This window comes from Hippocampus zosterae, chromosome 1 (genome assembly GCF_025434085.1).
Source record: "Hippocampus zosterae strain Florida chromosome 1, ASM2543408v3, whole genome shotgun sequence".
In the NCBI taxonomy this organism is placed as follows: Eukaryota; Metazoa; Chordata; class Actinopteri; order Syngnathiformes; family Syngnathidae; genus Hippocampus; species Hippocampus zosterae.
The window spans coordinates 10,965,660-10,988,955 of record NC_067451.1 but is presented as its reverse complement, the minus strand read 5'-3'; the positions used below and the strand labels follow the sequence as shown (position 1 = coordinate 10,988,955).

The window sequence follows — 23,296 nt, the reverse complement described above, 5'->3', positions numbered from 1 at the left end:
TCATTTTAAATCAGGAGAAATAATGCAAATCCCAGAAGGGAAAACAAAACCAAACTGATTTTGAGTCATGTCATTTACTTTTACTACAAGCCAAGAGAAAAAGTATTAAAAAAAAGAAACCTTGTGCGGTCCTTCTACGATGTCCAACGCTGTTGTCAAACTGAGGGGCCGAGCAGCTATGTGCTCGTTTGTTTGCACAGACAGCTGCTGTGTGCAAGGTACCATTTCCATTTTAATATGGGAGTCGTGTGAAAGTTCAGCCATTACACAATGCAAACAAGGTTTTATAGCTGAGTGTTGTGATGCTGCTGGCTCGAGCAGTGAGCATTTTGACCTGTGATTTAAAAAAAATGTATGGAAGCTGTGATTAGCAATAGGGAAAAACATCTTTTGGACCATTTGGTGAGCAGGTCTCAATGCGGTGTCAAGGTGGTTCTGACACGTCGGTGCAGATTGCGGGCAATCTTGCTGTCACGACAGCGCCAAAGTGGTGGCAAGTTCAGAAATAACCACGGTCTATTTTGTAGAATGGAAGTAGGCGATGGTGGTTTAGATCAAATGCTGCATACCCGAATGTCCTCCTTTCTGCTCTGGCTCTCCTCCTCGTTTGGTTCTTCCGCATGACACTTCACATGTTTAAGTGATACACGCTGGTGGGCTTCATGACTGGTAAAGCACTGACATTAGTGTCCGCTTTGAGATTGACGAAACAGCCTGACATTAAAAACTGGCATCTTTTTTTTTTTTTAAACTTGATGTTTGAAACTGATTATTCAACCCTTGCATGCATCCTGTCACCTGATAACATGATAAGCTGTCCACTGTCGTAACCGCTGTCCCTGAAAGGGTGAATCTGACGAATCCATATTTTCACTTGTCCTATATTCTCAGTCCATTTAATGGCTCCCAACTCGGGGGCGGAGCCGCAGTTTTACCACTTGGTGAGCCTCGAGTGCACATTCGAGTCCCCCATAAAGACCGGAAAAGCATCTGTTGTAGTCTCACTCCTACAGGCAGCACTTTATCACCATGTTGCCGAATTCCAACAGTCAAACATCGCTTCGAAATCCATGACATAGTGTGTGAAAGATGAACTGTGACAGAGTTCCATGAACTTGAATGGAACTCACACCCCCCCGCCCCATCATCTCTTCGTAAGGCGCGGCCTTCTCGATTGTTTCTGAGCTCTTCCCTGCCACTCGCGTCCTTTCCCTGTCAAGCGTATCCCGTTCGAGTCCCTCATCCCCCGTTGCCACCCGTCACCCCCCCGGCCCCCCCCCCTCCGCCCCCACGCCCTCCTCGTCATTGACGGCGGCCTTGTCTTCACGCCGCTGTCAGGTAGATGGTGACAACTCCACTAATGGGAATACAAAGATATGAGGCAGGCAAACAGCGTGCCAGTTTTTCCTATCAACTCCTACGTTCTTTTGCCGGGATTGAAACGCAAGCGACAACAAGGGAGAAGGTGAAGAGAATATGGTGCCGATAACTGGGGAAAGAGAGTGTCTGTTGAATGCCAGCTCCTCACTCAGATGTTCAAAAGCGAACCCACCACCTCCCCCGCTTGTTTCTCAGTCGCACCCTCCATTTCTAATTTGAGCGGGAATTCTGTTGAATTTTGCCGCTTCTCTTTTCTCGTCCTAATTATTCCATAAAAAGAATATGAAAGCCACGTTCCCGCAAAAAGAAACAGGAGCTTAGTTTGAGAAGGAGCGTTTGTGCTCTTCCCGTTCGATTGACGTCTTTGACAACTGATTGCAGTGTGTATATTAAGTATGTGCACCGCTCTAACAAAGGACGGAGCGATACATGGGTTGCGATATCACTCAATGACGGTTTGATTTTCAAGTGGAACGATTAGATTGAGTGGGATTACGACTGGATTCGAAATGGTACAGCTCAGTTCAAGAGGAGATGATGGTCGCAATGAGTTTCTTATCATTTTAAACACACGTGAATGAACTTGGTAGCACTGCCAATGTGGCATTCCTTTTGTTGATGTATCTCTCCCATAAAAGACGATATGATGCCTTTCTCAATATTTTTGAAAGTGGGCCAATTTGATTCATTTTGATTCATTGCACTTCCATTTCCTGATTCAGTTGGGTTTTTGTTTTACCCCTTGTGTACATGTATGGAAGCACACTTCTGATGGGTTTTATTGGGTTTTTTTTTTGTACCCTTCATGGGAATTAACAAGAAAACATCAACTGCATCACACAGTGCTCTTTGGGAGACATTCGTAATCATCTTATATTCACTGTCAAACAAAACATGAAACAAAAGGCATTACATGCTGTGTGTTTCAAACACCACACAGCATAGACTTTAGTCTCCTCGTTTAATGCTAATGCGAACACATAATGGCATAGATGAAGTAGCATCCATGTTATGAAGTTATAAGTCTATAAGCAAGCGATATTTGAGCACAAATGATGCAATGTGGACAGACACTATAAAACTCACTGTTAAATATTCTTTATCCTCTGTGTAGAGGACTGGTTGAATATGAGTGGCGTTGAGCTGAGAGAACCTGGGACGTTGGCACGTACAGTATTTCTCTCTGTCTGTTTTATAAACACCCACAGGTGGCAAAGGCCGGCATACCAAAAGTAGTTGCACACAAAAATAATTGAATTATTTTTAATTCTATTCAGTTTTGTCATTACTGTATTTAAAAAATATAGTGATATTTTTATTCCTAATTTTTTTTTCCTGGGGCTGGAACACATTAATGACATTTCGGTTCAAATCAATAGGTAAAAAAAATGTTTTGAGATTTGAGTGAATTAAGGAACAAACATTTCCACGGAACAAATTAAACTCGTATCTCAAGGCACCACTGTAAATGTCGTATGGTTTTTGTGCATACTGTAAATATAAAACATACTAAACCAATTAGGATTCGATAAATAGATATTGATGCATCACAAAGACAGTTAAAGCATCTGTGGTATTTTCACTTGTGGAGGCAGCACTTCATCACCAAGTTGCCAAATTACACAGATCACTTCATGTGGACACATCGCTGAATGCAGACACATTTTGGAATCGTTCAGCGAGCAAAAGATTGACTTCCTTGTCTGTTTTCACGCTTGAGGGTAGGCAGGCTCTCCAGAGATTTGTATACAAGCAATTAAAAAGTCAATTTCCCATATGCCCCCTTTAAAGTCAACACAGTACAGTATGTGTTTTAATTGTAGAGTGACTTTTCCTGTCATTTAATTCGTAGTGTCTCATACCTGTCTCCCACAGGCAATTAAACATGTTGCCACAAACAAGCTTCTTCAATTCCAGCTCACCGACATTTGGCATGCCCATAAAAGTTGGATGTACTTCAGAAGACGAGGCTCACCTCTAAAGCGGTGCCACCGCTGCCTCTGTTTCTCCGCAGAGGCGAGAGGATGCACCGTGACGGGCGTTGTTGGGGTGGACGGGACTGACAGACTGGTTGCTATTTTGGTGCTTTTCGAGTACCATATTCTGCTCATTTGCTTTTGTACAGCTTAATCGACACTTAATCGAGCTTCTTTTCCTTTTGAAATGAGTGGAGATGCTATTAATTCATTCGAGCCTACCCCACAAAAATTTTTTTTTTTGAGTGTTATTAATTTGAAATATAGCACTCGATAATATTGTACTTAATGAAAGCATACCTTAAAATCATAATTAAATAGAATGTAAAGAAACTAATTAATTTTTGCTGCATTTTTTGCGTCAGTTGTTTGGACATTATGCTGCTCCTCTGGGTGTGTGTGCCAGGGTCACCTGGGGTGCAGTATAAAGCAGAGATACTGTTGGTGGAGTCGGTCTTAGCTCCTCAATAAGCTGCATTAATATTTGGCATTCTCTGCAGAGGATAAATAATTTATGACTGTATTGCTTCACCACTTGTGTTTGTGGCCTAAAGGATTTCTGAAGGCACAACTGTAGATCAATAGAATTTACTGTTTGGATTCTGAGCTGAGCTGAACAATTCCATAATGATTGAAAGAAAGATAAAAATGTGAAAATCATTGAGCTTCATTTATGAAAAAAAATCCCCAATATTTTAAAATGTAAGTCTTTCCACCATTATTTGCTGACATTTTGTTGTGCTCTGGTCAAAGCCCAGTGTAATACAAATGTGTGCTTTGGCGTCATAATGTAATACCTGCCAATAATCTCTGTTGACATTAGGGGAAGCCCTTCTACTCTAAATGCCAAATCACTGTCTATTAGAAAAGTAGTGCTTTTGTTGCCATCTTGTGGCTGTATAGGTAAATATAAACCTTGTTAGCGAGGCATCAATGACTTTGGGATTTTCGCTATTGCTAACCCCCGTGTTTGCTGGGTGTTTATCGGATGCTAGCTTGCAGGCAATTTTGTGCTTAATGAGGTAAAAAAAAATACAAAACCCCATTGTCGTGAAAATATCGAAAAACAATTCTATTTGCACCACAATGTATCATGTAGCGATTATGAAAATCACACGGTTTATCACACAAAACAAACACGAAAACCAATACCTTCTCGCCTTACCGCTGGCCTAACAGCTGTGATTAGATGCATGTGGCAAAATCTTCATTGTGGATCACGACAGAGTAATGGTATTGTTTACCCAGTGAGGTGCCTGGGGGAGGCTTTCCCGGATGCTTTATGAGTGTGAGGTTAGACTAATGATTAAAGACTCGCTTCCCACTGAGACTCTGCTCTCATTTAAACACCTTTGAGATGTTCCCCCCCCCCCCCCCCCCCCATCACTAGGAGTGCGGTAGATGTACAGTATATTTTAAACATGGTTTCTCAAACTTTTTGGTTCCAAATTTTTCTGCATATGCAAATGCCAAATCAACATAGCTCGCATGTGTACCACTATGGTATATACCACAATGCAGGTGAATAGAAAAGAATAATAATTCCGAGGTAAAATTGTTAACCTTGCGACACAAGTCACCTAATTGATAACTGATTCAAGATCCAACATCATTCGGGTGAGGGTTTTTTTTTCTTTTTGCTTTGACTTGTGAAGCGCAAACGCTTGCTTCACAGCTAGCAGCAATTTGACAGGTAGCGAACAAGTCTTCAGAAATAGGCTACAAACTGTCAAATGCCACATGCAGGTGAAGTTTGCTCTAAAAATGCACATAGTAAAGAGAATCTTCCATTATGTATTTAATACGGCAACACAGCATTGTCTTAGGAACGTTTGTTTAGCTTCCTGCTAACAAACAACACCCCTATAGACAAGCTAATAAATAGCATCTATTTGTAGTGTATCAATACCATGACCGTCTCCTAGCACGTCTATTAATTTGGAGAAAATGTGTCAGAAAGGGTTGAATTCTTTACTCTTTAGTAATTTGGTACTCACTGTGTGTTTCTATAAAGAACACGATGAAGAGGAGTGCTGCTCCTCTGAATTTTCTATTATGCTAAGTTGGGATGCACCTTTTTAAATGATATGACAACAAATATTTTTGCTGACCCCAAAGCTGCGGGCTCGTGATTTCAAGCGTCAAATTATCTTGGGAAATATGCAAAACAGGAGGATTGTGCGGGTTGTTTTGAATGAAATATCCGTGCGGCTGCGGAGTCGCTCTAATGGCTTCTAATCAAATATACACCTTCCCTTCCTGCTCTCTCCGCAGCACCTCGTAAACGTTTTTGACGGTGGAAATCACAGATCACGATTGTGCTGGAAACACCTTAATCCGACTTCCGAGCGCCGTTCCCAACAGCATCTGTTTGCGCTGTTGTATATTACATAATAAAGTGGGATGGATAATTAAGAGAGAGAGCTACTTGGGTCCAAGCCCGCAAGAGCTCTGCCTGAGTTTGGCTGGGAATTGAACAGTAATTATTTCATGAGATCTTGTCAGTGTGGATCCCAGTGTGCCACTTCGTGTGTGTGTGTGTGTGGGTGTGTGTGTGTTACAAGTTTACGAGTCCCACAGTCACAGTGGTGATTTTTTTTTTCTCGCAGACCCTAATGACAATCCTCATACGGAAACACACTCAGACATTATACAAGTACTAGAGTAAGCATTATAGTTGTGTTTATGAGCATGTTTCAGTCCTGAATGTGAGTGAAAACAATTTGAATCGTGCTGTGTTTCAGTAATGTGTTGTACATGAGAGAAAGAAAATACAATCATGTGTATACGAGTGTTTCAGTGGTGTATGTGAGTGAAATGTAAGTTCATTTTCTCGACTTGGTTTTTCACCGCTGCTGTGAGATGCCAAAAGCATAACCGATGGCTTGAAGTTTGAACTGAGCTTCGTAGGCGTGTCTCTTTGTCGAATTTATTTTCGGGGGTTCTTAGAAACCAAAACCGGAGTTGTTTTGCAACAATGCACATTGCCACACTCTATACAGGTGTTGGTACCTGCTTGCGGCGTCCCTTTAGCGTCCACTTACACGCCCACCCTTCACCCATTGGCGGACTGCTCCCCAGCTTACCTGTCCTCTCTCTCTCTCTCTCTCTCTCTCTCTCTCTCTCTCTCTCTCTCTCTCTCTCTCTCTCTCTCTCTCTCTCTCTCTCTCTCTCTCTCTCTCTCTCTCTCTCTCTCTCTCTCTCTCTCTCTCTCTCTCTCTCTCTCTCTCTCTCTCTCTCTCTCTCTCTCTCTCTCTCTCTCTCTCTCTCCCTCTCCATATTAAGGGTGTGGAAAATAATCGATATTAATCGATACATCGATGCGCACGTGCGCGATGCAAGTGAATCGGCTCATTCACTGGGTACGACGCGATTGACGGGTGAAATCGAGATTCATCGCGATGCATTGGTGGGTATCGGTAAAATCCGATTCAAGCGCCGTTTTATTCATGTTAAACGTCACCTATCTGCCCTTTCCTAGGCGCAATGAATGCACCATCATTGTTTTGGTGTTTGGGTTGAATATGGACGGTAGCCGTGCGTCACATACAGTCCAGTACACAACTGGCGAAACACTATGGAAGTTCGCACAAGCAGCAGCGAGGAAACTACTGTATTTAATGCTTCCGCAACATTCAGATCTTATGTTTGGAAATACTACGGCTTCGAAAAGAAAGACGGAAAGATTGATAAAAACTCCGTAATTTGCAAAGAATGTCGCACTACGAAGCAATGGCAATACAATGGCAGCACCACAAATATGCAGACCACTTAAAACGATGGCACCACATCACCGACAAGTTCCCCCCCCCCCCCCCCCCGCCTCCCCGTCCAGTTCCTCGTTGGACACCGGATTAGAAAAAAGTCACCTCTTATTTTGGGGGTCCTTGTGACCGCGCAAGGAAAAACTATATATGGATGACTCTTGGACATTTCATTTTGACACTCAGTGAGAGTGGTCTGTGTACGCTACAATACCCACAGCAGCTTTGAGGCTGTGACTGCCACATTGTTTCAATTGTATTTTTTTTTCTGTCCTATGGAGATGGATATTTCATATAAGACACTCAGTGAGTAGTCTGTTTGTGTTTATACTACAGCAACAGCTGTGAGTCTCAGGTGCCAAATTGTTTACATTTTCTTTGCACAAAACCCGATTGTGAAATGGCTTAAATAAGTTGTTTTACACGTTCTACTGTTTATAAGGAATACAATGGTATCCTTTTTGCAATACCATACTGAATTCCATCTTTTTTTAAACTTTTTTTCTTTGCGTATTTGCATCATGGTTAATTGCACAATATCAAAACAAATTGCACTGTATCGTATCGGATCGCATTGATTTGAACTAAATGTGTATCGCATCGTATCACATCGTGAAGACGGTGAAACGTATCGCATCGTGTCGCCACAAAATTCCATGTATCGTTTAAGTATCGCATCGCTGGTAGTGCATCAAGATGTGTATCGAATCGTCCTCAATGCTGAGATTCGCATCCCTACTCCATATATGTATATATACACGCCCACCCTTCCCTGATTGGCCGACTTCTTTACCGCATGCCTGGCCACAGTCACTTCTGCCTTTTCTCTATATAAACAGCGTGTCGGCTGTCAGTCAGATTTTGGAACTCAGCGCATACAAAAGACGCTCTGCACCATAAGGCGTCCTGTCCATTTTGGAGAAAATTTAAGACTTTTAATGGCGCCTTATGGTCGTGAAAATACGGTAGTTTTTTTGTGTGATTGCGTGTTTGCGTGAATAAGAATATTTCAGGATAAGAATATTTCAGAAATTAATGTGAGAGCATTTCAGTAGTGTATGTGTGTGCGCACTTACACTTGTGTGTGATCATTTCCCCCCGTTTCTGAATGGATAAGAAAAGTTTTGTAGTGATGAGTCCTGTGAATGAGAGTTTCAATAGTGTATATGAGAGCATTTCATATCAGGTGCGAATCTCTCTTGAGTGTGTCCTGTATGTGTGTGAACATTCCTGCTGAACAAAATTAAGTTATGTGTGTGGAAGCGTTTTCAGTCGTGCGCATGTGAACATTTTAGTACTGTGTGTGAGATTGTCACAGTATTTTGTATGAGAGCATTTCAGGAGTGAGTGATAATGTTTCAGTAGTGTATGTCAGCGGAAACAAGTTGTCGTGAGAGCGTTTCACTAGCGTGTATGAGTAAAAGACATTTCTGTCTTGTGTTTGCATTAATGCGTATGAGCTTGTTTCATTAGCGTGTGTGAGAGCATTTAAGAGTAGCAAGGGCAGAGACAAGTGACAACATCACAGTACTGACAACCAGGTGCGCAGTCCATTACAGTGCAGGAATTGAAAGCATCAAGTTGTTTACCTTCAGAGACGACAATCAAACTTTGCCTGTCACTGCACCGCATCAATTCACCAAAGCGGACATCCATTCGGTTATTTCAAGGAATGTGGTGGGTGAAGTGATTCAGAAATGATTCAGTTTCACCTGCGTATGTAATTTTTCAAATTCAGTTAGTTTGTATTAGATTTGTGTGTGTGTGTGTGTTTTAATGGTTCAATTTAGTTTAGTTTTTACTAGGTTTGGTATTAGTTTTATTCATCCATTCATCTTCCGTACCGCTCGATCCTCACTAGGGTCGCGGGGGGTACTGGAGCCTATCCCAGCCGTCTTCGGGCAGTAGGCGGGGTCCACCCTGAACCGGTTGCCAGCCAATCGCAGGGCACACAGAGACGAACAACCATTCGCACTCACACTCACACCTAGGGACAATTTAGAGTGTTCAATCAGCCTGCCACGCATGTTTTTGGAATGTGGGAGGAAACCGGAGCACCCGGAGAAAACCCACGCAGGCCCGGGGAGAACATGCAAACTCCACACAGGGAGGCCGGAGCTGGAATCGAACCCGGTACCTCTGCACTGTGAAGCCGACGTGCTAACCACTGGACTACCGGGCCGCCCGTATTAGTTTTATTTGTTTTTAAATATGTGAGGAATTGGTTGTGGATGATGAAAGATGTCAAAATGGGGTACGTAATAAAATAAATAAATTCCCAAACCACTCTTCGACCTTCCTTCCAAATACGTAGTTAGTGTTAATTACCTTTATGCAGTCATTTTAGTTAATCATCTTTAAAAAAAAACACTCGTTTGGATTTTTATTTCATTTTTGAACATGTTTTTTTCCAAATTCAGTTTAAAATGATTTCTTTGTTTGTTTTTCGTGAACTGTAATAAACTTGGTTGGATCCCCTGAAGTCGAGGGGGCCTGCTTGAGCAGTTTCAAAAGGAGTGAGTGATCCTTTGGGTAATTTGACAAATATTTTACGGCATGCCTGGCAAATGTTGAGATAATGGCGTAGGTTGATATTAAATATTGATTGACGCTTCCTCTGTGCAGCAATTGTTTTTGGAAGTCAAAACAAGTTTTAACATTAAGCCCAAGATGACTAAAACTGGCAATGTGCTTTGTCCTCAAATGACATGAAACACTCTATTAAGGTCTTTCTTGCTAACATTTTACACATCACACAACCACTTCTCTGCTCAGAGCATGGGCGAAATAGTTGGCATTGTTTATAACAGCCACCGCTGATTTATCATCTGTCGCTATTATCAGCTGGAAAACACGTTTCGAGAGCGTCCTTAAATGTCAGGTCAGCTCTCTGCTTGCCGCCCTTCAGTGAAAGGAGCGAGTTTGTTTGGCAATATGATTGCAGGGACTTGAATGAGTTTATGATGTTGTTATGACAGTTATATTTATGATAAGGTAAGCATTTTAAACTTCCCCTTATCGTAAATAATACAAAGTGCCCCACGGGCAGGTGTTGAGCTGAGCGGCTTGTTGAATGTATAGATTTTGATGTTTTACACAAGACCAGATCAAGCTGAATATTGGATGGCCTCCTCTGTATCATTAGATCATTATTAGTGCAAGAAAATCCACCCGATATTTGCTTTAATGGAAATAAATTATTCACAGTGGTCTCTTCCTGCAACCTCATTTTTCTCCTTTATGTCAAAAGTACTGTTTCGGTCAGGGATGGGCAATAGGTGGCATGCGACCACAATCTGAGTGGGGTGAACAATTACGGAGGTCAATCATTTTTTTGTGAAAATCTTTCTGCAGTTGTTTGCTTTGGCTCATTGAAAGCTGGGAAAAAATGGCCTTCCTGTTATCAAGGTTCACATGTTTGCATTCCTTTCATATCTGAAGGTTCTCCTTCTGGTCCGTTCTGTTCTAGTGTATGTACTCATAAATTGATGCAAAATAAATAAGATATGCCCCCCCCCCCCCCGACATTTCTGTGTTCAGTGAAAGGAGCATGGACATGGCCCCAATTATGCAAACAGCTGCTTTCACACTGGATTTGTGCCCGCTGTCCCCATTACATACTTATTCCTACACGGGTGCTTGTTCGCGATGCAAACTAAACCACTCTGTTGCTTTTTTTGTATTTAAATGTTCTTGAATTGGAAAGTGTGTTTGTTGGGTGCAGGGAGGGGGGGTCGCCGATGTCAGTCACTTTTTTTATTTATACAGGAAGTCATGCTGTGGAAGTCCAGCTCCTCTGTGAATTACAGACTCTTTTAAAAAAAAATAATTAATTAATTTTTTTTAATGGACAGCCAGCTGTCAGCCGGCTTTGCGTCTCCTGGTGTGGCTGCGACTCCTTCAGCAAATCGGAAGTGACATGCCTGACAGCTGAGTGTGGACTTTTGAGCGCACAGCCAAATGTCACACGCTGTCAAGACATTTTTTTCCTTCTCTCTGCTTTCATAATGAGCTTCCGAGTGAGCCTAGCCTGAGTCCACTAAAGCCTATTTTTCTTTGCAATGCCCAGTGTTCATTGTCAAGGCAGATGTAGTCAATGTGGAACATTTATTGCTGAAAATTGCATCCAGAGCTTTGAGTAATGGTTTTATTAGTTTTGTTTTAATCACTTGGAAATACATATTTTTTTGCTCGTATAAATATTTATAGCGAATGTTTGTCGGGATTGGCCTCTCAGTTAACTGCAGTGGCCAGAAGTCAAGTATCCATAATGTATTACATTTTATTTATTTATTTTAAACTCTCTACAAAGGCTTACACACGTTGGCAGAATTGTTGGTTATGATCACAGAGAGCATGACGTCTCTCGCCGTTGCTCCAAGCACGGTTTGAAAATAAAACAAGCGACTCTCGTTTTCTCGCTGCCGATAGTTTGTCCATTGGTGAGTAACAAAAACACGTACAAGAAAGATTGGTTCAATTCTCCAGCTGCTCACTTGCTTCACTTTACTTTTTAGTGCGGACTCTCTTCCCTCTTCACAGGCACGGAATCCACGTTGGGGACTGAAGCTCCCCGTAATGTCAAACGCCCATAAAGGTGCAAAATAACAAACGGCAATATTCTCCTGAGTAATTGTCACGGCCCGAAACATAGAAACCATCCAAAAAAGTGCAAAGTCAAGCGCGTATACGCCACTCAATGTAAGGAAAGGTTGGCATCCTTGACCACATACGAGGGCATGACAATACTTGTATAGCGCGAGCTAGCACGTATTACACTCTCCTCCCGTGAAAAACAGTCTGGGTCATGGCACCTTTGTGACGATGGTCATTCGGAGTAGTCCTGCCAGAGGCTAAAACCCACACGACCACTGTCCACTGAGTGAGGAGCCGAGTGTGCTAACAAGCAGTGTGCATTGGTAGAAAGTGTTCTGATCCAGTGTTTGCTTCCAATGCCATTGCATAAAAAAGCCAAATGGGACAATACACTCTCCAGGTCAGGCCAGATGTCAATGATGTATATTGTGTGCGGTTATTTGAGTCGATATACGGGCTCAAAGTAGAAGAGCTAGTGATAAAAGTCCACACAGAGGTTGCACCGAAGTCTCTGCTGACAGCTCTGTGACTTTCTCAATAAGAAAATATTTCATCTTCAAGTCATTGTAGCGCATGAAACCCTTCTTAATTAGCAGGGATTTCATTTGAGCTTACGAAATTGCCTCTTTTTACCAGCAGACATCCCGTCCTTCCACATTACAGCACGTTTCTGTGCTCTTTTAATTGCTATTGTAAAGCAGTTGGCGCATTGCATGTCCTCATACTTCATATTTATTTCATTTATTAATACTTAATTTGGTGCCTGCTCTTGAGAAGAAATAAGTATTTGTGAAAACAAGGCGGCGTCTTGATCCATTGATTTCCATGTTTTGGACTTGTTTGCTTGACACTTGACGGTGTTGTTGCCCGCGAGGAGTAGTTTTATGTCTGCTAATCCACAAAATGCCTTTTGATGTCATTATAGCGCTTGAGTGATGAAATAATCTTCTTAACTTATAGACTGATATGTTACAAATCCTCTTTAGTGTCATATTGCTCCACTTTCCACTTCGCACGGTGGATATACCCCATTAGACTAACACAAAGGTTTGTTCAAGTGTTCTTGCTATCAGAGGCTTAGAAAACAGGGCACGCTTATAGTATACTTGAGTTCAGTCAATTGTCGAGTGTAGTATTTTTAACGTTTTAACCACTATTCACTGAAAACTAGATCGGAATTCTATATTGTCACTTTATTGAGTTCACGTTGACCTCACAGTGCAGTGGTGCAGAGTTCAATCCCAGCTCCGGCTTCCCTGTTTGGAGTTTGCATGTTGTCCCCATGACCGTGTGGGGTGTCTGTGGTCAAGGTCGGAGCCTGGATTCGAATCCTGGACCACTGCACTGTGATGTGGACGTGCTAACATGTCATCCACTGTGACTTCTCTGAAAGAATATATCGGGGGGGAAAAGTTACAAAAAACATCATAATACCAATCATGAACACAACATATTATACATAAAGAGCAATGATCTTAAACCTGGTCTAATACTAACAATTTAAAAACATTGAGTTCCTCAATATTGAAAAGAAGAAGAATGTAATGAAGTTGTTTATTTTTTTAGCATTCAAGTCACACAATGTAGGTCTGACATGAGGTGAGGCGTGCAACATGGTTAAATTGCAGAACCTCTGTTGTTTAAACGTTCATAATATAATAGTACACTATACTATCTTTTATCCTATGATATACTATATTTACTATTAAAAACACAAAGAAAGTGAATCTGAAAGATGCTTGCTTTTCTTAAGACAGTGATGCAATATCCAAATTTGTCATTTCAATTCATCTCTCGTTAACAAAACAACAGTGGCACCTTGACAAAAATATACTAGTGTGTGCCTGGCATGTTTGCTTGGGGCAAATAATTCTCTCACAGAAGAAGAAGAAGAAGAAAACCTTTATTAGTCTCACAATGGAGAAATTCCCAATTCACAGCAGCAAAGTTATGAAAGTAAGAAGTAGAACAACAAAATATAGGAGCTGCTGGAAAGGCAGCCACTCTCGCGGCGCCATTTTGAAGTCAAAATAACAGAAATAACACAAGACAACACATAGGACACAGATAGTCGTTCAATCTTCACCAATTTTCTGCATACACTTTGTTGTCTGAAGCAGTTCTAGATGAAAGAGGAGAGGATCAAAGTGTCCTTTCTCCAGTGGATCAGAGACGTCATGCTGAAAATGTGCACACGTCTGCTACAAGCTAAGTTTTGAAAGCAAACACAAAGCTGTAGCATCCATTGACGAAAAGAGATTAGTTCACTTCTCCTGTCCCACGTAATCCGCTTCAAACTCCAAGCCGCGACTCCCAGCTCCAAATCCGCATCGGCACTCCGCGCCAACGCTCCTTTCTTCTCATCGTCGGCTCCTCAAGACCTCCATCCATCCAGCCGCAGACCGTTCAACAGCACCAATCTCTCCGCTGAACAAAGCGGGGCTGTGAAAAAAATGCTGCCCATTACAGGCGCAAGACACAAGCGCCCCGGGACTGTCCAGCAACGACAGTCAAATGGCGCCGACATTCCTCCAGTCAAAAACAGTGCTGGTATACCCATGCTGCCGAGAAGGCGCAACCACCAAGCACAGAGTCTCCTCCTTGATGAATGTCGTGGCCAAAAAATGCTGAAAAAGGTCCACATCAAGTCCACACGACGTAACAACAAACACAAAGTGACAAAAGAAACACAAGAACAACAAAAAAAAAGCATGGCTCATGAGAGCACTTGCTGATGGCTGCCTACTCGGGCGCCATCTTGACTTTATTCAGACTTGTTATTGTTATTGTGACTTGAAATGAGACTTGAAGAAGAGCTCATGAAAAAAATAATGTAATGAAAATACATAGATGGTCTGGGAAGTACGGCAGTTATTACATTCTATGACCCCACCATGTGTGCATTATTTTATTTGCAGTAAAACTGTCCTGGTTGCTTACATAAACAAGCAAACACACACACACACACACACACACACACACACACACACACACACACACACACACACACACATAGGCCACCGACTTCTCATTTCCATTCAGTTTTTACAGGACAAAGAAACGCAAAGGCACCTTGGAAATAGAAACGAATGCAAGTACGCCGTGTTAACTTGGGAGCAAATTATTGTCACATGGAAAAGATAAATGAGTTACGAAGGTTAATAAAATATGCGGTCGGAGGGCAAAACACAGGGGGTATGATGAAGAGCAGCAGCGATGGAGGGGGGCGGGAGGACGATGGTTCAGGTTCATTTGATAGCACTTGTCCTCATTAGGGGCAGCTGGAGCCTATCCGAGAGCAAGGCGGGCTGAACCGTGGACTGATCAGCAGTTGATTGCAGGCCACATATAGACAAACACTCGCATTCACACCTATGGACAGCTACCTCAAGTAATGGCCAAGTGAAATCTTGAATATAATTCTGTTGTCTCATCACTTTAATCCGACATCATTTCATAAAGTCTGTTTTTGCGTTTATTAGAACAAAAGGTATCACATATTTTGGGTTTCAAGAATAAAGGCACCTTTTTATTTTCTGAATAAAAGGCCTGATACAACGAGAAGAGACTTGTTTTGGTATTATTTAATTCACTAGTTAAAATATTACTACACGGATTATGACTTTTTTTCTCAGTTTGAAATACATCCCTGTGCTTTAAAGTATATGACTTATTTTTCTTCATGAAAAAATGTGACCATTCTCATAACATTGCAACTCCCCCCCCCCCCCAAAAAAAAAAAATTTCTTGCAACATTTATATTTAATTCCAGTGGCGATACATGCGGTAGTTTTTTAATTGTTGTTGGGGTTATGGGGTGTTCCTTGGGGAAAAAAATCTCTAGAAAGGGGTCCCTTGTCCCAAAAGATTCCGTTTTTAAAGAACCTAACATACAAGCTTGTGGGATGTGGAAAGAAGCGGGAGTTCAATGTGATAATGATAACCTTGTCTTAATTTGCTCACCGAATTGTGAAATCCGTCTCAGTTAACTCAACATTCTATTATTCTGCATGACTGTCCAACAGGTGGATACACAGGTTGAATGGACCTGCATCTAGTGGAAGAGTATTTTAATTATTCTGCTTGTCACCATATGTTACTAGAATAATGTAAGTAGTAAATACATCTCATACCACTTAAGTATAATGACATAGTTTCGGCACAGTGGTTAAGAATAACTGGAGTAAATGATGCAGCCACAACTTTGGTGTTTGTTTTATGCTATTTTGTGCGAGTCATCTTGAGCTGGTGCGTGTTATTTAATGGACATGATCCAACATTATCAATATGAATAGTGCCTTTCGTGTGTGTGTGTGTGTGTGTGTCGGTGTGTGTGTGTCTGTCCTGCAGCTGCAAAGGGCCGCTTGGTTTCTCCCTCCTCAGAGCCAGTGCCCTCCAAGGGGCATCAGGGGAGTAGCGCCAACCTCCGCTAACCCACATCACACACACACACACACACACACACACCAGCCCAGAGCTCACCAGGACTCAACAAAAAAGGCTGGATTCCACTTCCTCCGAGTGGCTATTTCACCAGCCGGCCTGCCAAACTGAGCTATTGTTGACTTGGCATTTATTCGCTGGAGTCGAAACGAGCGTTTAACACCTCCAGTGGAGGCCAGCTGACGATTTCCGGGCGTCCATATCGGAGGTTGGCAACTCTTATTTTGGACGACGCTCAATGGTTTTTCGTGCTTGTTTGCAACATTTTAACTGTGGGTGTAAAAGCATTACAAAGTGTTGTGGGCTCTCGCTGGCTGACAGAAGGATGTGTTTGCACAATTACTGGGTGGAATTAGTTCCATTTCAGTACAATCGCGCCATCTGTCACTGCGGATGCATATTTTACTACGCTCTCTGGGAATGGAATGTCCCGTTAGGATGCTGCGTTTCAATGAACGCAATGTGGATCCACATGCAACCTGAGACTGGAAGCATCCATGCAGCCCAACTGGCTCCAGCCAATAAATGAAATTAAACAGCAAAAGTGCAGATACTTGTGTACAGAGCGGACTTACCATTTGGCTAACACAGGCCGATTACCACGACTTCGATAACTAAGACTCTTTAAAACAGGGGTGCCCAATACGTCGAATGTGATCGACCGGTAGCCCGCGGACTGGTCTGAAGTCGATTGCGGGGGGTGTAGGGGGAAATGGGGGAAAAATAATCACAGATGGAACTGGTATCTTATGGTCGTTGTGCATCATAGTGTATGTGTGTGAATGTGCATGTGTGTGTGTGTGTGTGTGTGTGTGTAAGCGTGCATATGCGGTATCAGGTCGAACGCGTGAGGTTGGTTGCTTGAAAAGTAGATCTTTGGCCAAAAAAGGTTGGGCACCGCTGCTCTAAACAATGTATACTAAATAAATAGCACCTCACGACACAATTTTTTTGCAAGCACATAAGCTATTTCAGTACATTTAAACCAAATTAGGCAATTATGCTATTAGGTTAACGGTTAGCGTACTATTATTTATCACATCACTCCAGAACCATGAGCACAGGCTTTTGTGCTTTGGCTAAACTGTTTTTTTTTTTTTTCGAGGATTAGTGGCTGTAAGTGTACAAGGACAGTCTTTCTTTTTTTATCTCCTTTTGTTCTCCCTCCTCCTTCATCTCCGCATTCTTTAAGTGGCTCGGAATTTCTGTGCCCAGCCTTGCAAGTAAGGTCCACACTCAGTTAACCTCGGCGACAGTGTTAACAATGCGGATCCAATCGACTTTAAGAGGTCGCTGCTGCGAAGGTAGGCATTGTCACGTTGGGAAATAATTGCTTTTCATCTCCACAGCTCCGGTAATGAGAGTCAATCAATGGATATCTAAGCCGCGGTCTTTGTTCATTGAGATCTGTATCAACGCGCGGACCTGGCGATGATTTGATCGTCTGATGCTTTGTATGCAATGTCTGAGATTGCCTTCCTGTCTTGTAATTTTTTGTGTTTTGAAATCCAATAAAACTTTCCGACAGTGACCACCGTCTCTCTGAGGTTGTTCACTTTCCCAGCATGGTACCAACTTCTTTCGAGACAACTCTACTCTAGTCACGTTTGATGATTTTTCCATCGGCAAAAGCACCTTTAAAAAAATAAAATAAAATAAATACAAATAATTGAATCAGATAGCAGGATCACTCGGTCGAATAAGCTCGCAATCATTGTCAGCTACCTTGACCTTTGGGCTTCATTCAGGGCTGGATTGGCCATCTGTCAGCGGGTAGAAACCCACTGCAGCCGAGGTCTTTTGGGGCTAATGCCGTGCAGTTTAGTCTTTATTTTCCTCAATTTTTTCTCCAATGAGTAGCCCATGATTTAGAAGAAGCAGACCATTTATTCATTTACAAATTAGGCAGCAAAATGAACCAATGAACATGAGTAGTAGAGCTATGTGGTAGCCAGGAGGGGGTCAGGAGTTATGTCCGGACCAGAATCTGTCCAGAATCTGTCTTTATAAGACAATATTTGATTCTTACAGTCAATGCCAATTCTAAGCATTATTTTCACACCATAGCTAACATGGCTAAAAAGTCATTGAAAATGACACAGTCACAGTTTGATGAAATAAAATGCACACATATGTGGAACATTGCTCAACACATTCATAGTACAAATAGAAACAAACCTACCAAAGTAAAAACCGTGACATTCTTCATGACCAACATACACTTTATCCTGCTCATCCATCCATTTCCCAATCCAATCGCGGAGGGTGCTGGAGCCTATCCTAGCTGTCTTCGGGCAGTAGGTAGGGGATACCCTGAACCGGTTGCCAGCCAATCGCAGGGCACACAACGTCCTCGCTCACACTCACACCTAGGGACAATTTAGAGTGTTTGATAAGCCTGCTATGCATGTTTTTGGAATGTGGGAGGAAACCGGAGTACCCGGACAAAACCCACGCAGGCACAGGGGGAACATGCAAACTCCACACAGGGCGGCCAGAGCCGGGATCGAACCCTCGACCTCTGCACTGTGAGGTCACCGGGCTAACCACTTGTTCACCGGGCCGCCCAAAATATCAAAAAATATATATATTTTTTCTTCAATATTCTTCATCCAATCTAACAAAAAATCAATTTCAATGTAAAGTAGTTTTTTTTCAGTTACCATCATGAGCCAATTTAACTTTTTTGTTTGTCAGTTCACATGATTGAAGCGATGTGAATACATTTTGATGACATCAAAGCAGAAGCCAATGCTAGCTGTCTTTTGATTTAAAAAAGGAAGAAAAGGAAATATGATTTTTTTTTAACGTTTGTACTTGAGATTTCAGTGTCCGAAGTTTTTCATTTCAACTTAAGTAAAGGAGTCAAATCAGTACTTGCACTTTTACGAGAGTCTTCCAGTATTGGGATTTCTGCTTGAGTACAGAGTGTGATTACTTTTGCCACCCCTTCCAAATGTTGATACAAATCCAATATGAATCATACCTACCGATGCGTGTGAAGCATAAACATACCATTGTCAACAGACGATCCCCCCCACCCCCCACCCCCGTTCTGCATGCTGAATTGAAAAATCAATCTGCCCAAACAAGGCGAGTCAAGTGAAGTGGAAAAATCCTTATTTTTTGTTCTTTTTTTTCGCTATTGATGTTCACATTGAAATTCATGAACTATTTTTTTTCTGCAAAAAGCAACTTTTTCTTTAACAAGAAATGGATTACTGCTACGAGGCAGATATTCTTCTCTCCAAATATGTTTGAATATTGTGGCACACATTTCTACCGACTGACAATTTTGAAAACGAGAAAACCTGCACAAGTCAGCAGTCGAATCCTATATTGTGAGGCAGACTTGCGATTGTAATCTCACAATTCTTCTATAATGAGGCTATTAGCTGCCACCTGAATTAGATGTACTACGCCGTATTGTGGCTCAAAGAATATAGTTGTCATGTGAGGGAAATCTCTGCTGCATTTCTGTAAGTGACGCGGTATGCGCGGATGGCTGAGCAACGCCACAACCAATCATGCTTATGAATAATAAAGCATGCATCGAGCTTGACTCATGTTGGCAAGACCAGACCCACTTTGGGTTGGTACATGCCCGCCTGATGCATATCTATGGTATGTGACCCTAACTTCCAAGTATTGTCGCTGTCCTGTGAAAAACATGTTCATCCATTTGTGGAATTTTCAAAATGTTTATGTCGACATAAACATTTTGAAAATGAACAAAATGAACGATGTGTTTTTCACAGGACAGCAACGAAATGATTGCTCTGAGTGTTTTGAGCGATGTTGCCAACACATACCGAATTCAACACACTGAACTTGTCTTTGAGTATTGAATTCAACAAATAGGACGTACAAAAACGTTATTCGCGTAGAGATTCTCATTCATTCCCGCAGCTTCACTGTGCTTTAAACTGTGTGGACAGTTGGGCGTTTCGAGAGTTCACAGTAGGTTGTCCCAATGCTTTGAAAGGAGACGATTCATTGGATAAAGGCTGGTTTTGTCCCGCCCATCGGACGCTCAGCGTCTGGGAGTCAATGGACAGTGGGCGTATCGGCTGGCCCGTACGCTGAGCTTTTCTGCATGATGATTGGATGATCTGTCTGAGGAATCTCTTTTTGATTGTCAGTGAAATCACCCACCCAATCACCAATCTTTTAGTCCAGGCAAACGTGGAAGCATTTTTCAATTCTCCTCTTCTTGTCATCTTAGCGACACTCTCTTTGTTGATAACGACTAGCGGCAAATTAATCTTTTATTTCTGGTGGGTTTTATTGTAGTTGCTGTAGTTGTAGGACACTTGTTAAGTCCCTGGAAACGACTCCTTGTTGGTATGACAGGGTCACAGATCATTTTCTTGAAAAGGAACGGAGATTAGAATTCACATATAAATAAACAGACACTTTTTATGATGTAGGCCGAAATTGAGCTTCCCCTCCTTGACAGGCCAGCATCCGCCACTGCATGCCCCTTGGGAGGATAAAGCGGATTGGATGGATAAAGGAGATGCACAATCTCCATTAAATTGAAGCAAAAGTTGTAGCAAACTGTTGTTTCCAGTCTATTTTAATGTATGTCTAAGTATAATATTATAGAGTGCTGTTTCTTATTGGAAAAGCACCTCTTTAAAAAACATCTGAAACAGATAAAATAATAATCACTCCATCACATCGCCGCATTACACATCCTTTGTAAACTCTAATGGGAATAATAACGTATTATTGATCAACATTTCTATCCTGAATTGGCTTTTCTAACCACGTATTTTGCGTTTACTCACAAAGCAAACACTCCAAAAAGCTCGAAGTGATTGTTTGCTGCGCTAAGTGAGTGCGAGTAAGTCGCGGGTCGTGATTTAAGCATTCAGCCTACTGCTGATTCATGTGCCCGACTCATCCGCATCAGAAGGAGCTGTCTGAGGGAGAGAAGGCACGGCAGGAAGTGAGGGGATGACTAGAGACAGCAACCAGACAATGAACTGTTGAATCACGGAAAATGGAAATAAATAAAATCTAATCGGGGATGATGGCCCGCAGAGCAAATGGCAGGAAGAAGACGAGCTGGAGGATGAAGAAAGCGCAAGTGTAGGTTGGTGCGATAAATGCTGGCCTCCTCTCACTCACTCATACACCAGGGAATGCTTTGGTTCGCCCTTAACACGGCAAACAACAAAACAAAAAACATTTTCTTTACCCGCTTCGCTGCAGCGTTTGTTTCGTTTGAGTGCAAGATAAGTCGGACAAGTTGATGCGGTTACTGTAGACAGAGATGTTTTTTTTCATTGACTCTCTTTTAATTCGAATATCAATTTAATATAATTATTAGTACCCCTAAACTCCCAAGATATCCTAAACATGCATATTGTCCAGAAAAAAATAAATTGTAACGTTAAACTTTTATTTTTAGTGAAAAAAGATGGGAATGAGATCTTTTTTCGATTCAAGATAGTCTGAACAGACATTTTGTCAGAATGATAAATTGTTCGAGAAGAAAGTCACATTTTTCCTGTATTAAAGTCAAACTCAAACATTTTTTTAAAAACAGAAATGCTGTTTTGAGGTATCGTGAAAAGTGCTGATTTTGGAGGTATGAGGATTCCACCAGACGCCCCCATTGTTAGACAAACCAAAATTCTGTGTTGTCTATTTTAAAATTCAGCCACTGATCACACACATGATGAGGATACTGCATACTGTTGTCTGTTGCTTTTTATGATTAACCTTTGTGAAATATATTGGATCAAGAGAACAAAATGGAGATGAAATGGCTTGTACTGCACTCAACTGCACTCATGTGGGTGGACATGTGAGTTTGTCCTTTCTATCACCTCCATCAAGGGGATTGCACCTCTTCAAATTTAGCCTCACAACCTCTCACTCTTGAAAGGGTGCAAGAGAATACCCTTTATTTATTTATTTTCTCGTTATCCGAGAAAAGCCTCCACTGTATATGCCTATGGGATGTTACAAATCATGTTCTATTAACTGAGTGCATTGCATGTGCTTTGTTGTTGGTGCTGCAGACTTGGTTCGAACGTTCAAAGGTTTACTCCTCTGGGATTCATTTGGGAATTGAAACATCCTGACATTCAAACATCGTAGCGCTAGGATCAGCCGTGTTTTGCGTAATTCTACAGATATGGAGGAAACGTGGTTCGAAAATAAACATACAAGCACTCTTTATTGACGCTGATGAAGAAAATGTGTTACAGCTGAAAGAAGACTGGAGTTTTGGGGTCAAATTTTATATTGCCATGACAAAATAGCTATCTATCTATCTATCTATCTATCTATCTATCTATCTATCTATCTATCTATCTATCTGTCTATCTGTCTGTCTATCTGTCTGTCTATCTGTCTGTCTGTCTGTCTGTGTCTGTCTGTCTGTCTGTCTGTCTGTCTGTCTGTCTGTCTGTCTGTCTGTCTGTCTGTCTGTCTATCTGTCTATCTATCTATCTATCTATCTATCTATCTATCTATCTATCTATCTATCTATCTATCTATCTATCTATCTATCTATCTATCTATCTATCTATCTATCTATCTATCTATCTATCTATCTATCTATCTATCTATCTATCTATCTATCTATCTATCTATCTATCTATCTATCTATCTATCTATCTATCTATCTATCTATCTATCTATCTATCTATCTATCTATCTATCTATCTATCGGCCGATAGCTAGCTAGGTAGCTAGCTATCAGCCTCACAGTTTTGTGGTTGGAGATTTGAATCTGGCCTCCGGACTTCCTGTGCTATATTCTCCCCAATGATTGAATTCTTGCCTAACAGGAAAAAAAAATGCATTGTTGGGTCAGACACCCCCGCACACCCCACCCCCCTCCAAAAAAAAACAATTAAGTAATGAACTTACCAACTGAACAACCAATGAATTGAATAATCAATCCTCAATCAATGAGTGACTCTCACTCACAAATGTTGTCTCACTTTTTGAGCAATGCTTCTTTACACGTGGACGGACAGCGACCGTGCGGACATCAGTGTGGCAATGCCGCGAGCGAATTGCCTTTTGTCGTTGTTGACAGCGCGTACAATAACATGTAACCGCCCCCAGGGGAGACCCCAAGGCATAAATAGGGGAACTCCACAGAGAAGACAG

The 23,296-nt window shown here is 41.8% G+C and overlaps 1 protein-coding gene across 2 annotated transcripts in view; it reads left to right on the top strand.

Moving 5' to 3' along the window:
* Positions 1-23,296, top strand: part of drp2 (dystrophin related protein 2) — a 156,396-nt gene that overhangs the window by 57,351 nt on the left and 75,749 nt on the right. The gene's annotated exons all lie outside the window — the stretch shown is intronic.